Source organism: Oncorhynchus mykiss, chromosome 7 (assembly GCF_057628025.1).
Source record: "Oncorhynchus mykiss isolate SJ-2025 chromosome 7, ASM5762802v1, whole genome shotgun sequence".
NCBI lineage: Eukaryota > Metazoa > Chordata > Actinopteri > Salmoniformes > Salmonidae > Oncorhynchus > Oncorhynchus mykiss.
Window position 1 is genome coordinate 31,641,011 of NC_143028.1, and position 17,259 is coordinate 31,658,269.

Genomic DNA, 17,259 nt, shown 5'->3' on the forward strand with positions numbered 1-17,259 from the left:
ATTGTTTACAGATGATTATTTCAGGTTTACCTGTGGTTCATCCTTGGGAGCAATTTTCAAATGCCTGAAGGTACCACGTTCATCTGTACAAACAATAGTATGCAAGTAAAAACACCATGGGACCACGCAGTCGTCATACTGCTCAGGAAGGAAACGCGTTCTGTCTCCTAGAGATGAATGTACTTTGGTGCGAAAAGTGCAATTCAATTCCAGAACAACAGCAAAGGACCTTGTGAAGATGCTGGAAGAAACAGGTACAAAGTATCTATATCCACAGTGAAACGAGTCCTATATAGACATATCCTGAAAGGCCGCTCAACAAGGAAGAAGCCACTGCTCTAAAACTGCCATAAAAAAGACTACGGTTTGCAACTGCACATGGGGACAAAGATCGTACTTTTTTGAGAAATAAAGAACACCATCCCAACTGTGAAGCACGGGGGTGGCAGCATCATGTTTTGTGGGTGCTTTGCTGCAGGAGGGACTGGTGCACTTAAAATAGATGCGATCATGAGGTAGGATAATTATGTGGATATATTGAAACAACATCCCGAAACATCAGTCAGGAAGTTAAAGCTTGGTCGCAAATGGGTCTTTCAAATGGACAATAACCCCAAACATACTTCCAAAGTTGTGGCAAAAGGGCTTAAGGACAACAAAGTCAAGGTATTGGAGTGGCCATAACAAACCCTGACCTCAATCCCTTAGAACATTTGTGGGCAGACCTGAAAAGGCGTGTGCGTGCAAGGAGGCCTACAAACCTGACTCAGGTACACCAGCTCTGTCAGGAGGAATGTGCCAAATTCACAACTTATTGTGGGAAGCTTGTGGAAGGCTTTTATTAGTGTATTGTCGTAGAAATTCTACACATGGACACTCAAAGTCAATCTTAAATGAATCATTGTTTATTAACAACAAGCTGGAGAGGTCACAGTCAAACTTAAATGCATAAAGTACCAGTCTGAAGTGAGCTCCCCCGGGGCAGTCCTGTTCTCTTTTATATACTGCTTACACATACGAGTTATATTTGCATGATTCATCGTTCTTAATTCATCATTATTGTTTGGTTCATGCATGTAACCGACCAATACTGGTTCATGCATGTGACAAACCAATACCTCACGAGGATTCTCCTCTCCAAGCTGAGACCTTGAAACTGAGATATACCTTTCCATTCTCAAAACAAAGATCTGGGCTTAATACTAAATTGAAACATACTGGTAGTGAGGATTCCTCCCAGGCACGTTCAATCAGTCACTTGCATGAACACAGAAATTGGTTATTAGAAAAGCACAAACATAACATTTTCCATCGCATTATTTTCATATCTGTTTTAGCACTTTGTATGTATATATTTTTCCACATGAGTATTTGGACAAATCCACTTACTGTATCAAAGTAGTCAAGAGTTTAGTATTTGGTTGCATATTCCTAGCACGCAATGATTACATCAAGCTTGTGACTCTACAAACTTGTTGGATGCCTTTGCAGTTACTTTTGGTTGTTTCAGATTGTTTTGCCCAATAGGAACAGAATAATTAATGTGTTGTCATTTGGAGTCACTTTTTATTGTAAATAAGAATGGGATCTTTTTCCACACTACATCTATGTGGATGCTACCATGATTATGGAGTATCATTAATGAATTGTGAATTATGATGAAAAATACCCCCAAAAGCTAACCTCTCCCCTTTGCCAACAACCAGGTGTATGATCTTTGTTCCTCTTTCTCACCGAAGCACAACCAAAACAAACTGTAAATGCATCCCAAAAATGTGTAGAGTCACACGCTTGATGTCAGGGGTCACGTTAATGCAGGATTCTGCATTTTTCACACAGAAAAGGAACGGAAATATCTTGCTGCTTTTTGTAAATGCAGATCTAAAATGCTTCTTATTTGTAAACTCTGCTCATGCTCAAAGGATTTAGCGCCAGATCATGTATGTAAAAGTGCAACTGAAGCATGAAATTAGGCCCATCTTTGCTCACATCATTGGATCACCAGACAGCGCTCTGAATGATGTGTAGGCTACTTTTCTCTGGTACTTTCCTCCATTGTAGTTTTTCTCCGGTAGCAAGTTAAATTGCAAAAATGTTAATGTAGCTGGCTACATTCTTTCAATGATCAACATTATAAATATGATGGCCATGCATCGTTTTTGCAAAAAACAACCTTGCTTTTTCGTTAGCTAGTTTACTTGTGACTGCTAGCCATATAGGCGGAGATGCAAAGAAAAAGCCATATCTCAGACTAGCCAATAAATATAAAAGACTAAGATGGGCAAAACAACACAGACACTGGACAGAGGAACTTTGCCTAGAAGGCCAGCATCCCAGAGTTGCCTCTTCACTGTTGACGTTGAGATTGGTGTTTTGCAGGTACTATTTAATGAAGCTGCCAGTTGAGGACTTGAGGCGTCTGTTTCTCAAACTAGACACTAATGTACTTGTCCTCTTGCTCAGTTGTGCACCGGGGCCTCCCACTCTTTCTATTCTGTTTAGAGACAGTTTGTGCTGTTCTGTGAAGGGAGTAGTACGTAGCGTTCTGCGAGATCTTCAGTTTTTTGGCACTTTCTCGCATGGAATAGCCTTCATTTCGCAGAACAAGCATAGACTGACGAGTTTCAGAAGAAAGGTCTTTGTTTCTGGCCATTTTGAGCCTGTAATCGAACCCACAAATGCTGATGCCCCAGATACTCAACTAGTCTGAAAAAGGCCAGATTTATTGCTTCTTTAATCAGAACAACAGTTTTCAGCTGTGCTAACATAATTGCAGAAGGGTTTTTCAAATGATCAACTTTCCTTTTATAATGATAAACTTGTTTTAATGATAAACTTGGATTAGCTAACACAACGTGCCATTGGAACACAGGAGTGATGGTTGTTGGTAATGGGCCTCTGTACGCCTACTATGTAGTATTTTCCATAAAATAATCTGCCGTTTCCAGCTATAATAGTCATTTACAACAATGTCTACACTGTATTTCTGATCAATTTGATGTTAATGGACAAAAAAATAAATAATAATGAGGACATTTCTAAGTGAACCCAAACGTTTGAACGGTAGGTTATATGGTTTAAAATGTGGTGCAATTTTGCCAGCCATTTCTGAAGTGCAAATTTCATCTCTAAGATGGTCCCTGCATTCAGTATAATGTTAAGTGGACATTCCTTCCCTTTCTCTTCATATTGGATATTTATCCAGCTCCTATGAACAGTTTGGATGTGTGTAAAACCCTCCAGTTTGTTGCCTTGTCTTTATTATTATGCGCCCACGGGGAGCAAATATGTTGCTTATAACTGTATTTAGACACAGCCTATTTAAAACAAGTTTTGTTTTTATTAGAATTATACTGTCTTTTTAGGTCTTATTTATAGCCTGGTGAATTGAATCTTGTTTATTGACTACGTTGGCAAATGTGGGACATTTAATGAACTAGGTTATTACGGACTAACAGATTTGAGAACGAAATGGGATGAAAGACCATAAATACGCAACTTGGAATAACCACATATTTAGCCATGGAGCATGTTCTGATTTGCCAGTGAGGGGGCAAGCTTTGACACACCCACCTCTTGTTTATAACCTCAACCCAGCCCTTTCGCGCCGCTACTGGTCCCGTAATTCCGGTGAAACATTTCATTTCAAATCCAAAATACTGGAGTGTCGAGCAAAATGTACAACTGATATCTTCACTGTCAAAAAATGTGTATGTTCTATGATATTTTTTTGTGCACACTTAATTCAGTGCATCGGTCTGATTATTTCTCAAGGTAAACTGAAATTCCAATTTTCTGAATTGACCCCAATCCTGCTGTTCTTCTGACCCTTTTCAAATCCAATCCAGCCTCTCTCTTTCTGATGCTGCTGAACTTTTGCCTGCCTTTACACATTCTGTGCTGCAGTGAGGGCTTGTTGCAGGCAGGGAGAACTAAGGAAGATGATTCAAATCCATTCATCCTGTCTAGGGAATGACCTTTTCCCCCTGCTAATGAGCTCTTTCTTGCAATCTTTTCTTTCTTTTTTTTCTTTATGCCCATCCATACCCCTGCAGTGCATTTCTTCTACCAACACCAGTTTGTTTTTCATCCAAACCCAAGGGCACTGAATGAGACTAGTGTAGCAGAGAATCTAGCGCTGTTGGTTGTAATTGAGGACTTGATGGTTAGAGATGGTCACATGGCTTGCTCTTGTGGATCTAGGTTATATGTGGCTTCCTATACATCAAGGAGGGATGCAATGCAAACCTTGAGTGGGTGAATGGAGGAATGAACATTTCATTGTCCGTTTCTCGTCATTGAAGTGTCTTGCCGTCGTGCTGCTCCCCCAGTGACATAGTCCTTTAAACAGCTGGGTTTCCTCACTAGCCCTGGGCTGCCTGTCAGCACAATTATATTGTTACTGAGAGAGAAAGGGAGAGGGAGTGCGAGGAAGGGAGGGTTGGTGAAGGAGTAGAGTAAGGCAGAGCAGTGTGCACATGATATAGTGAGAGGAGAGTGCTTGCTCGCTCTCTCGCTCACCGTCTCTGTGCTTGTACACTTCATTCAGAAAAAGGGGCAGTCAAAAGAGGGGTCCTTCCTTCCTCGTTTACAAAACCCTCGACATAGAATAGCTCCGACCATGTACAGCTAGCTAGAACGGACGGAGAGGACAGACCAGACCGTGTGTGCTCCCAGACCATAAAATAAGCTTTAGGCTAGATGACCGTGGGGGACGGATGGATTCTCCTCGGATACAGTCAGTTTTTATTGAGACTAAGGTTATGTCAGCGATCTACTAGCGTAGCGATATGTTGTAGCCTGTCGTTCCACCCGATCATTCATCCTGCAAAACCTCTGCATGGGAGCTGCAAATCTCTAAACACAGTAAGCAAGCGATGTGTGTTTGCGTGTGCGCCACTCTGTTTTGTATTATTCACATTTACCAGTTACGCCGGATGTGTCAAAGTTAAACTTCAAACTATTATTCAGTGGATTGCCTTAGCTTATCACCTCTTATCGGTCTCTGTTCATGTCCTGTCTTTTGTAACGTTGCTAAAGTATGATTTAGCTTCCTGCCTGGCTCTACGGTAGCTGACATCTATCTGGAGCTTAGAATAGCTTCTATAAAGTACAGTTTTCTAGGGCTGGGAATTGCCAGGCACCTCACAATACGATATTATCACGATACTTAGGTACCGGTTATGTATTTTTGATTCTGTGAATTCATTGTGATTCGATGTTCCAAACATATTGCTCACCATGTGTCTGCTGCAGGGAGATGAGAACATTAGAAAACAAGTTTTGATCAGTCAAGGAAATAAAAGTGCTGAAAACAAATTGGCTCCCTATTTTAAAAAGCTATTTTGGAAAATGTTGGTGCTGTTACAGCCAACTAGCGCAAAAAATATTATTACAATATTGTCAAAACGATAAGATATCATTAAAATAATATTCCGGTATGTAACTTTCCATTTGTCCCCATAACTACGGTTTTATAATTAATCTCTTTACCCTTCTGTAATCTGTTCACCTGCATTGGTTTTTAGATGGTTTGGATGTACTGGTTTTAATTGTGATGTTAATGAAATCACCGACTATCTATGGACTGTTACATTTTATTAGTGGTGCATGTAGGCTATGCTGCATAATTATGGCTTTATATATTGTGCTAGTGTGTGGATTGGCTAGTGTGAGAACACACACTTTGGTGAAGACGGTGCTGAGGTAATGAGGAATTCCCTGCTACTGTGTTGGCCTGCGGGTGGGAGGGAGGGGAGGCCGGGGCAGGGGTGGAGAGTTGACAGGAAGGGTCTGTCACTTTGGGACCTGTCATGGAGCAGAGAGGACGGAAGGGAGGTAGTAGAGGGAGGGATAACAGAGACTGAGCCAGGAGAGATGGAGACAGGGAGTGAAAGAAGTGGGGAGGAAGGGAGTGGGAGCGAGGTCACCCCATTGGTGGCTTAGTTGGTTTGTGCATCTACGCAGAGAAGAGGGGGGGGACACACAGACAGAATTCGTCATAAGGAGCCTGCTATCCATGGAGGTGTGTACTGTAGCTATATGTAACAGCAAATAGATGATTCTTACAAAACATTGGGTGGGAACATCTGGCTAACTGTTAAGACTAACACCGAACATAATGTGCTAGGAACAGAGAGAGGGGTGGAGAGATGGGGAGAAAGTGGGTGCAGGTGACAGAAGAAGAGAGGGTGGGTAGGAGATGGAGGGAGAAAAGAGTGTTTGCTAGAGGGAGACGGCGAGAGAGAAGAGCGCTTGCGAGAGAGGGGGAGAATCTCAATTGCGTACTCCCCGCATCCTTTCTCCTCGCCTCCTTCTCTCAAAACCTATTGGATGAGAAAGCCAGAGGTCCCTCCCCTGTGACCTTCTCCTACAATGGGTTTTGAGAAGGAGGTGAGGAGAGAGTATGCAATTGAGATCCTCCCTGAGACTGAGAAAGAGAGCGCAGCAGCAAAATCCTCTTGAATAAAAAAATGTGCTGCTATTTATAGCATAGTGTCTTCTCTCCTCCCTCACACCAATCGCTCTCTCTCTTGCGTCTCTTTCTGTCTCATTTGCTCTTTCAGGTGAATGCCTTCTTTACCCCGTAATGCTTGGTCTCGCCTCTTTATACTATAGCCATTTTACTGAGGCTTCTTTGTCAGCAGATGGTTTTTGTGACTGTCACTTTGTGTTACTGTCTGTTTCTATCTAATGTGGGGAGTGTTTAGCAAATCTATCTCTGGTGAGATATGTTGATGGGTGTGTATCAGATAGTATGGATTAAATAAGGTGTTGCCTAGGTTTTAGATGTCAATATCAGAGGCTTTTAAGCTGCTATTGATTTGCAATATGCACCCGAGAGCTTGACATTAACATTTTTAGCCACTTTGGACAAGTAGCAGGGCACTACGCTGACTTAAATGTTTAAAAAAAAATTTTTTACAAGGGGAGCACATGTGCACCTAAGTTGAATAATTTAGGCACACACAGATGTTTAGGAGCACAATGAAAACATTTTGAGGTAATAAAGCTAGAATCCTTAATTCTAGGTGCACTGGTGCTCCTAATTTAACATTCCCAGGTCACACATCAAAATATTTACTCGCACATTCGAGTAAAATGGTCGCAATGTAGAGCCCTGAGTATGCCAGATATAATTTAAATTTTTTACGTCTCCGAAAGCTAAAGTCACTTAAAAAGAATTGTCTGTAACACCATGGGCCAAAAGGGGGACTGTATGGTCGTTATCAAGACATGGCCAATGTTGAATAGAGGGAAATCCCAGTTTTCCAACGGTGTCAATTGTCCTCATATTGAGGATTTTACAACCAAAATATATAGGATTGTATAATTAACGCGCGTCAGTTCATCAACTGCGTGTTAGCCATTTGCGGTTATTCACGAGTGCCGACAGAGTTTTATCAGACATAACAATGACATTAATACATGCTATTAGCTAAATAGTTAAGTACCAACATAGCCAGCCCAGCTACACAATGTTTTAAATAGGGTATGTAGTAGACTATCCTTTAATTTATAAGAATACTGCTGCAATGTCTATCTCCTCGAGCCCACTGGCAGACATGCAGGTAATGCACACACCTTGACATTTCTAGGATTTTAATGACCGAACGAACCCTGTTTGCCTACCAAAAATGATATTGAGAAGGCACAACATGTCGTTTTCTTGTCACGGTTGGGCTATTGCAGCCGACGACCACACCGGGTTCCACTCCTATCAGATAAAAACAAGAAAAGGTGGCTCCAGTGGGCATACGATCACCAACAATGGACAACTGAAGAGCGCAAAAATCGGCGAATCCCGGTTCCTTTTGCATAATGCAGATGGCCATCAGGATTTGGCGTAAGCAGCATAAGTCCCCTTCCTGCTTGGTGTCAACGGTACAGGCTGGTGGTGTAATGGTGTGGGGAATGTTTTCCTGTCACATGTTTGGTCCCTTAATACCAATTGAGCATTTCCATCCCAGAAGAATTCCGGCTGTTCTGAAGGCAAAGCCTCAATTTCTCTGGGAATCGAATTCACAAGGTGTCAAGTATTCCACAGGGATACTGGCCCGTGTTGACTCATATGCTTTGAGTTGGCTGGATGTCCTTTGGGCCTTGGACCCTTCTTGATATACACAGGAAACTGTTGAGTGTGAAAAACCCAGCAGCGTTGCAGTTCTTGACCCAAACTGGTGTGCCTGTCGAGGGCTGTGGCGGTAATGAAATGTTGTCAGCCGGTTATTGTCATACACAATGCCACACATGTCTCAAGTTTTGAGGGAGCATGCAATTGGCATGCTGACTGCAGGAATGTTCACCAGAGCTTTTGCTGCTTGAGAATTGAATGTTCATTTCTCTACCATAAGCCGCCTACAACCTCATTTTAGGGAATTTGGCATTACGTCCAACCGGCCTCACAACCACCGCTCACGTGTTACCACGCTATCCCAGGACCTACACATCCGGCTTCTTCAACTACAGTGAGACCAGCCTCCCTGACTGCTGATGCAATTTAGGATTGTTTCTGTCTGTAATAAAGCCATTTTTATGGGGAAAAACTAATTCTGATTGGTTGGGCCTTGCTCCCATGTGGGTGCCCACCCTTGGCTGCGCCCCTGCCCAGTCATGTGAAATCCATAGATTAGGGCCTATTTATTTTATTTAAATTCAGATTTTCTACTATAAACTCAATAAAATCTTTAAATGTTGCATGTTGTGTTTCTATTTTTGTTCAATATATATTCCCGTCTCTTACATTGCGTGTTCTGATAGGGTTGATTCTCCAGGGGGCAGAGGGCTAGGCTGGTGGGAAGGGAGCAAAAGGAGTGGCTGAAGAACCTACAGGTTTATCTATGGGCTAGTGCTGAGCGATTAGTGTTTTTTGAGGTTGTTTCTGTTAGATAATACTCGTTGTTTTCCATTTTGGTTTTGATAACATTTTAAATGTGCGTTATGAAAAATGTACATTGAAATGATTTTACACCTTTTTAATTCAAAAACCCCAAATAGTGAAAATTAATTAATTTGCCAAAATATTCCATTTACTCTGTCAGGTCCACATTGTGTAGACATCAAATGAAAAATACTATAATATTTCAGTTGTGTATATTACTTAGTTTTTATTTGATGGCTTTATTATTATTATTATTATTATTATTTTAAACTCTGTTTATTAAGTTTTGAACATACACACACACACACACACACAGACGAGACAAAGCAATATAAATAATATACTCAACTAGAAAAAAAATACAAATACAAATAAAAATACAAATAAAAAAAAAATGCTTTAAAGATACCATACTTTAGACAAGTTAAACACACCAGGCAGAAGGCTACAGAGGTTAAAGGGCAATCTATAGTACAGGGACAGAGCAAACACCTCACCATTGTTCCTGTAAGCAGTCAAGGGATAAGGGTGGAGAAATGCAACCACTCACAGAGAGTCATGGCCACAGACCGACCATCCACTGGACAAAAAAAAAGTTTACAATGCTTTAAAATAAAAAAATAAAATGATTATTCATGTAGGCTTGAACAAAATGTAAAAATAACTGGGAAAAACAAGCTAACACTTCAGTCTCTGCCTGGGCAAGATGAACAAGGCATCTGCGGACCACAATCAATAATCACATGGACCTTAATACCCCCCCCCCCCCCAGCAAAAACACAGAGAGAAGCTCCTCCAACCCTTAAGTCAGACTTATTTTAGTATTAATTGGAATGCCATCAGAGGATGGACTGTTTAAAGTAAGACCGGAATGGAGCCCAAGCCTCATCAAACAGTTTGGGGTTCCCACGTGAATTTAATTTAATTTTTTCTAGTTTCAGAGAGCACAACACATCCCTCACCCAATATTTATAAGATGGGGGAGCTGCCATCTTCCAGTTCTGTAGTATTAGCCGTCTAGCTAAAAGAGTTGTATAAGCAACAGTGTCCGACTGGATTCTTGATAGGGGGGTACCCATGGGCAGTACTCCAAAAAGGGCTGTAAGGGGAGACGGATCTATAACAGTGTCATATATATCAGAGAAACATTTAAATATTAATTCCACACCTTTTGCCTAGGGACACTGGGAGAGACGAGCACAGCACAGAGGAAAGTGCTGCAGGTTTACACGATTCAGACTCCATCTGGGCCCAGAGTGGTCTAGGGCCAGTAGGATCAGTCTGCAGCCAGTACAGAACGGCTCTGAAATTTGCAGCCCAGTAGTATGTCTGAAAATTTGGTAAAGCTAAACCCCCCAATGACCTAGGCTTCTGTAAATGTTTTCTACCAATCCGTGGTACCTTGCCATTCCAAATAAAATGCATGAATGTTTGATCCAGTGAAATAAAAAAAGATTTTGGAATAAAAATGGGTAAACATTGAAATAAATATATAAATTTGGGCAACACATTCATTTTAATGACATTAATCCTTCCGATAAGAGAAAGGGGTAGCGAATTCCAAAAAGTAAAAGATTGTTTCAATCTGTCTGCTAGAGCAACAAAGTTTTCCTGAAACAAATTTGAATATTTCCTTGTCACTTTTACTCCCAAGTAAGTGAATTGATCCCGGACAATCCTAAACTGAGAACTTGTGAAAGAGCACTTTAAAGCAGCCTTGTTTACCGGAAAGAGCTCACTCTTGCCTAGATTCAGCTTGTACCCTGAGATTGATCCAAACTTTTTAAGAACAGATAGGGCACGTGGCAATGAGGTATCGGGGTTGGAGATAAACAAAAGGAGGTCGTCAGCATATAGCGAGACTTTCTGCTCCAAGCCCGCCCTGATTATGCCTTGAATGGCATCATTAGAGCGTAGTGCAATGGCGAGAGGCTCGATTGCCAAAGCAAACAACAAGGGGGAGAGTGGGCAACCCTGTCTGGATCCGCGGTGCAAGGGAAAATAGTCAGAGGACAAGTTATTGGTCCGTACCGAAGCCATGGGGGAAAAATAAAGAATCTTTATCCACGCAATGAATTTGGGGCCAAAGCCAAATCTATAAAGGGCAGCTGTTAGGTAATCCCACTCAACGCGGTCAAACGCTTTTTCGGCATCAAGTGAGACCACCACCTCCGGGTCCTCCGACGCTGGGGAGTACAGTATATTCATAAGGCGCCTAATATTGAAAAATAAATGCCTATTTCTCACAAAGCCAGTCTGGTCAGAGTGTATTACTTGGTGCAGCAAGCCTTCCATACGGATGGCTAAAAGCTTAGCTAGGATTTTGTAATCACAGTTTAAAAGCGAGATTGGGTGATAGGATCCACATTCCAGGGGGTCTTTGTTTTTCTTTAGTAGTAATGAAATTGAAGCCTGATAAAGACTAGGCGGCAGCTTTGAAGTATTGAGGCACTCTGCAAATAGTCGGGACAAGAATGGGCAAAGCAGACCAGAAAACGTCCTGTAAAATTTGGTTGGAAAACCGTCCGGACCTGGTGATTTACCACTTTTCATTGCAGACACTGCTGTTGCAATCTCCTCAAGCGTAAATTCTTCTTCTAGACAGTCATGGGAGTCTGTATCAATTGAAGGCATATTCAAGCCATTAAAGAAGGAGTCAATCAGCGAAGGGTCTTGAGGGGATTCAGAGGTGTATAGCGCAGAGTAAAATTGTTTAAATTGATCATTGATCTCTTTATGTATAACTGTGGTGGCACCAGACGGGGTCCTTATTTGTGGGATTAAACGTGAGGCCTCAGATTTACGGATCTGATGTGCAAGGAGTTTACTGGCCTTGTCGCCTTGTTCATAGACTTTGTATCGAGCTCGCAAGAGTAACTGTTCAGCTTGCCTGGTAGAAAGCTCATCAAATTCAGATTGGAGTAGTTGGCGCTCTTTATGCAGATCAGAGGAAGGATCCGTAGCATACTTCTCATCCAATGTGGCTATGGACTCGCTCAGGTCCCGAAGTCGCTGGGAGCGAACTCTGTTTTGGTTGGCTGTATAAGAAATAATTTGGCCACGTAGGTATGCTTTGAGAGACTCCCATATGGTAGAGCAGGACATACCTGGTGTTGAATTAATTTCTAGGAATAAGGTAATTTCAGAAGAAATGAAATTGACAAACTCCTTATCTGAGAGTAAAATGGGGTTGAGACGCCATTGATAACACCTAGGAGGTCGCTGGGGAAACTCTAGTTCAAGCACTAATGGTGAATGGTCAGAGATAACAATACTCTCGTAAGTACACTGCCGAAGGTTAGGCAGAAGTTTTTTGTCCAAAAATAAGTAATCAATCCGGGAGTATGTTTGATGAACATGAGAATAAAAGGAATTCTGTCTATCTGTAGGATGTAGGAAACGCCAGGCCTCAAACATAGCATATTTCTGAAGAAAGGATTGAATAAGTAGGGCACATTTAGATGGGCCTGTATTTGTTTGTGAGGACTTGTCAAGAACTGGGGACATTTTACAGTTGAAATCCCCCCCTAAAATCAACAAATGAGAATCTAAATTGGGAATAGCAGACAGAAAGGAAGAAATGAAACTTGTGTCATCCCAATTGGGAGCATAAACACTAGCCAAAACAAGAGGGGTAGAAAACAGTTCACCGGTTACTATGACGTATCGTCCCTTAGGATCAGCAATAACCTCAGAAGCTACAAAGGGAGTACCTTTATCAACCAGAATAGCAGCACCTCTTGATTTACTATGAACGTTTGAGTGGAACACTTGACCAACCCAGTCCTTAGGCATCCTAAAATGCTCACCAGTCCTCAAGTGAGTCTCTTGTAGAAATGCAATATTTGCATTCAAACCCTTTAAGTGTGTCAACACCCTCTTATGCTTCACCGGGTTGTTAACCCCTTTGGTATTCCAAGAAATGTACTTGATTGTATCATTTCGGCCCCTCTGGGCATTCCCGTTATTCAACCCTGTCATTAGAGCATAGAATGGAAAAGCAATGAGCGCCCAAAACCTCCAGAATAACTTGTCTCAGAGTAATAATGTACGGTGGTAAATGTTTGGAAAAAGTACAGAAAAAAAAACAGAAAAAAAAACTAAAAAGACAGAATGACAACATTAGAACTGAACAATTCAACCTGCCCCCCCACCCCTCCCCCCATCCCAGACAATACCTCCCCAAACGAGGTACAAGCCTAAATAGAACATGTTCTCTTCGCACAGTATGTCTGTGAGAGTGCGGTCTTAAACCTAAACCCACAGTCCCGCTCTTTAAAGTCGCGTTTTGTTAGTGGATCAAGCAGCAAAAAGAAAGATTTGTATGTATTTTTTTCAAATAAAAAAAAGGCGAATCCCCTGTGCAAACGGAATGACAAAAGCACCACTTGTAGATGTATATAATTGTATTCCCCGTCTTATAACAGGCATTGAGAGAAAATAAATAAAATGTATAAAGGCTCTCAGCCAAAAATCTAATTTGAAGTAAGGAAATCGTAGTAAGACAATCAAAAATAATAGTAATTATAATAGTAGTCTAATTGAAGCTGAGACAGCTTACAACCAATCCCCAAAAACTATGTCTGCGCATCGTTGAACGTTTGCTGGGCTTAAATGACGCTCAAAACTTTTAAAATTAAAGTGAGGCCCCAGAAACCGTGTAGCCTCGGGAGACATTTACTGTTTACTGGGTCAATGCAAACGGATGCAGTAAACAAATAACCAAAAATATTTTGAGTCACTGAGACAATGTGTAAACAAACTAAATAGGTGAGCGAGATAAGGCACGCACACTAGATGATCAAAACATTAGATCACATCAAATAAGCCTGAATAGTTTCACCAACTATACAAGACTAGCCTGTTATATCTAAACATAATTGTACCACAAGTGGGGTACTTACTATCCACAGTTCGCAAGCAACAGTTGCTAAACTGTGAGCATATTCAAGACTTCTTGATGTGACGTTGAATGTGAGCCATAGCCGCCTCTGGAGATTCAAATGTGTGGTCTTTACCCTCATGAGAGATCCATAAATGGGCCGGGAATCGCAGTCCATACTTCACACTTGGATGGTCCCGAAGTACTCGTTTGGCCTGTCCGAAAGCTGCGCGCTGCCTGGAAACAGTGGGGGAGTAGTCCTGGTATATGGAAAGCTCTGTCCTTGAAAGCTCAGAGTGGTATTGCGGGCTCGTCGGAGGATCTCCATCTTCTCATGAAAAAAGTGCACTCTAAGAATTATGTCACGGGGCCTCTCCCCATCCCGGGGCTTTGGGCGCAGCAACCGGTGGGCTCGATCAATCAGGGGCTTTTCATCTAAGGCAAGAACATCCTTCAGCAGCCCTGAAACGAAATCCGTGGCGCGATGCATTTCCGCGGACTCTGGGACTGATACAAGCCTCAGATTATTGCGGCGAGAGAATCCCTCTAAACTCACACAGCTCTCCCTCACCTTTTTCAAATCCGCAGCTAGGTGTTTAACTTCAGCCTCCAGGGATGTAGTTAAATCGGAGACATTAGTGGCGGAGGCCTCCAGTGCTGCAATTGTTGTAGTGTGTGACGCAGTTGTTGTTTTGAGTGATGTAATTGCCGGCACAGTCTCGTTCCGCAGGATGGTTAAATCTGCTTTTAAAGTATCAGAAACATCCTGTATTCTGGCCTCAATCGTAGCAACCACCTGTGTTTTCATTTCAACTATCTCAGAGCGTAGTAGTTTGATGGCCTCGAATGTTCATTTCAGCGCCGCCAGGCCAAGCCGCGCCCCCGGGTAAAGTGTGCGTCCCCGGGCCCTCAGACTCAGGAGAGGGCGGTGATGAGAGCGGGTCTTGTAGGCCGGGGTTTTCTCAAGGTCATGTTCTTGGCCTTATGTTTGGTCGACATGCTGACATTCGGAAGCAAAGTAGTCTTGTTTTTTACGGAAAGGGATCACCAAATTAATATTTGAAAATAAATACGGTTTTGCTGCAGAATTCACATAAACTTTAAGAATACCACGGGAGCAAACGGAAAACACGTCAGTCGCACATGGCGTCCCCTACCATCCCCGGCTTTATTATTTTTAACCTCATCTCATCTCTCCTTAGGGAGTGGCAGCCAGCCAGACAATGTTATCTCTGCTCAACGTACTGTCTTTAGTTATCCTATTTAGCTAGGCTAGCCTGCCTAAGTATGCAGCAGAGCTGTCTGACAATCATTTTACTAGTTCTTTAAAGTACACTGAACAAAAATGCTAATCATGGGCATTAATATGGAGTTGGTCACCCATTTTGTGCTGGAACAGCCTCTGCTATTCTGGGAATGCTTTCCACTAGATGTTGGAAGATTGCTGCCGGGACTTGCTGCCATTCTGCTACAAGCATTAGTGAGGTCGGGCACTGATGTTGGGAGATAAGGCCTGGCTTGCAGTCGGCGTTCCAGTTCATCCCAAAGGTGTTCGATGGGGTTGAGTTCAGGGCTCTGTGCAGGCCAGTCAAGTTCTTCCGCACCGATCTCGACAAACTATTTCTGTATGGGCCTCGATTTGTGCTCGGGGGCATTGTCATGCTGAAACAGGAAAGGGTCTTCCACAAAGTTAAAAGCACAGAATCGTCTAGAATGTCCTTTGTATGGTGTAGCGTTAAGATTTCCCGTTACTGGATTTAAGGGGCCTAGCCCAAACCATTATTCCTCCTCCACCAAACTTTACAGTTGGCAGTATGCATCGTGGCTGGTAGCGGTCTCCTGGCATCCTGGCATCATCACTCCAGAGAACACGTTTCCACTGCTCCAATGACTGCTAGCTTTATACTACTCCAGCCGACGCTTGGCATTGCGCATGGTGATTTTAGGCGCGTGTCCGTCTGCTAGGCCATGAAAACCCGTTTCATGAAGCTGCTGTCAAACAGTTATTGTGCGGACGTTACTTCTTCCAGAAGCAATTTGAAACTCTGAAGTAGAGCTGTGGCGGTCACAAAATGTAATCAGCCGGTGATTGTCAAGCGAATAACTTGGTCTCACGGTAATTGACCGTTAATTAACAAACACATTTAGCATCTCCTGTCTTCCGCGCATAGCCTACAAGCCACTGATGTAGACCTTTTTAGAACATCTACATTTAAAGTCTAATAAATAATATAGCCTACACTTTCACAATAAATCCATTATTTATTTTAGACAGGTCTAAAGAAACATAAGAAAATGTAGTCTATTTCAGAAGAATAGAATAGCATACTCTGCTTTGTCCTTATGTTTGATCCTGATCTGGCTATACTATATGGCTGTGAGCTATACCAGTTAATTTAGCAGACAAGATTTGGTTAGAATTACGTGGCATTATTGTATATGTTATAGTATGAAGAATACAATTGAACAAAGCTGAATAAAAGAGAGGATATTTTCTCCAAACGATTTGAGGGAGTGAGCACGTGGCTATTCTGTGTTCAGGGGTTAACAAAGAAATAGGTACTCCTATATGCCTTAGAGTTATTAATGTAACTTTAGTAAACTCAGCAAAAAAAGAAATGTCCTCTTATTTTTTAGCAAACTTAACTTGTGTAAATATTTGTATGAACATAACTGATACTTAAACTGAACAAGTTCCACAGACATGTGACTAACATAAATGGAATTTCTGTTTTTTTGTCCCTGAACAAAAGGGGGATCAAAATCAAAAGTAACAGTCAGTATCTGGAGTGGCCACCAGCTGCATTAAGTACTGCAGTTCATCTCCTCCTCATGGATTGCACTAGATTTGCCAGTTCTTGCTGTGAGATGTTACCCCACTCTTCCACCAAGGCAAGTTCCCAGACATTTCTGGGGGGAATGGCCCTAGCTCTCACCCTCCGATCCAACAGGTCCCAGACGTTAACTTTCACACATTAACAAGTCCAATACAGCAAATGAAAGATAAACATCTTGTTAATCTACCCATCGTGTCCGATTTTTAAAAATGTTTTACAGCGAAAACACAACATATATTTACGTAAAAAAAACACACAGCCATTTTTCCCAGCCAAAGATAGTAACAAAAGCGAATTAGAGATAAAATGAATCACTAACCTTTGATAATCTTCATCAGATGACACTCGTATGACATCATGTTACACAATACATTTGTTTTTTTTCGATAATATGCATATTTATATCCACAAATCTCGGTTTACATTGGCGCCATGTTCAGAAATGCCTCCAAAATATCCGGAGTAATTACAGAGAGCCACGTCAAATAACAGAAATACTCATCATAAACTTTGACGAAAGATACATGTTTTACATATAATTAAAGATACACTGGTTGTTAATGCAACCTCTGTGTCAGATTTTTTTTTTAAGTTTCGAAAAATGCATACCATGCAATAATCTGAGACGGCACTCAGAAGTAAATATATTTCTCCGCCAA

At 41.8% G+C, this 17,259-nt stretch overlaps 1 protein-coding gene across 50 annotated transcripts in view; it reads left to right on the top strand.

Moving 5' to 3' along the window:
* LOC110527697 (R3H domain-containing protein 2) overlaps positions 1 to 17,259 on the top strand; it is an 80,613-nt gene that overhangs the window by 14,775 nt on the left and 48,579 nt on the right. For 2 of the 50 annotated variants that reach the window (XM_090240681.1, XM_090240685.1), the window contains exon 1: positions 4,465 to 4,866. The exons of the other annotated variants lie outside the window; for them this stretch is intronic. The gene's annotated coding sequence lies outside the window, so the exon portion shown is untranslated. Of the gene's footprint in view, positions 1 to 4,464; positions 4,867 to 17,259 lie in introns of those variants that run through there. 50 annotated transcript variants of the gene reach the window in all.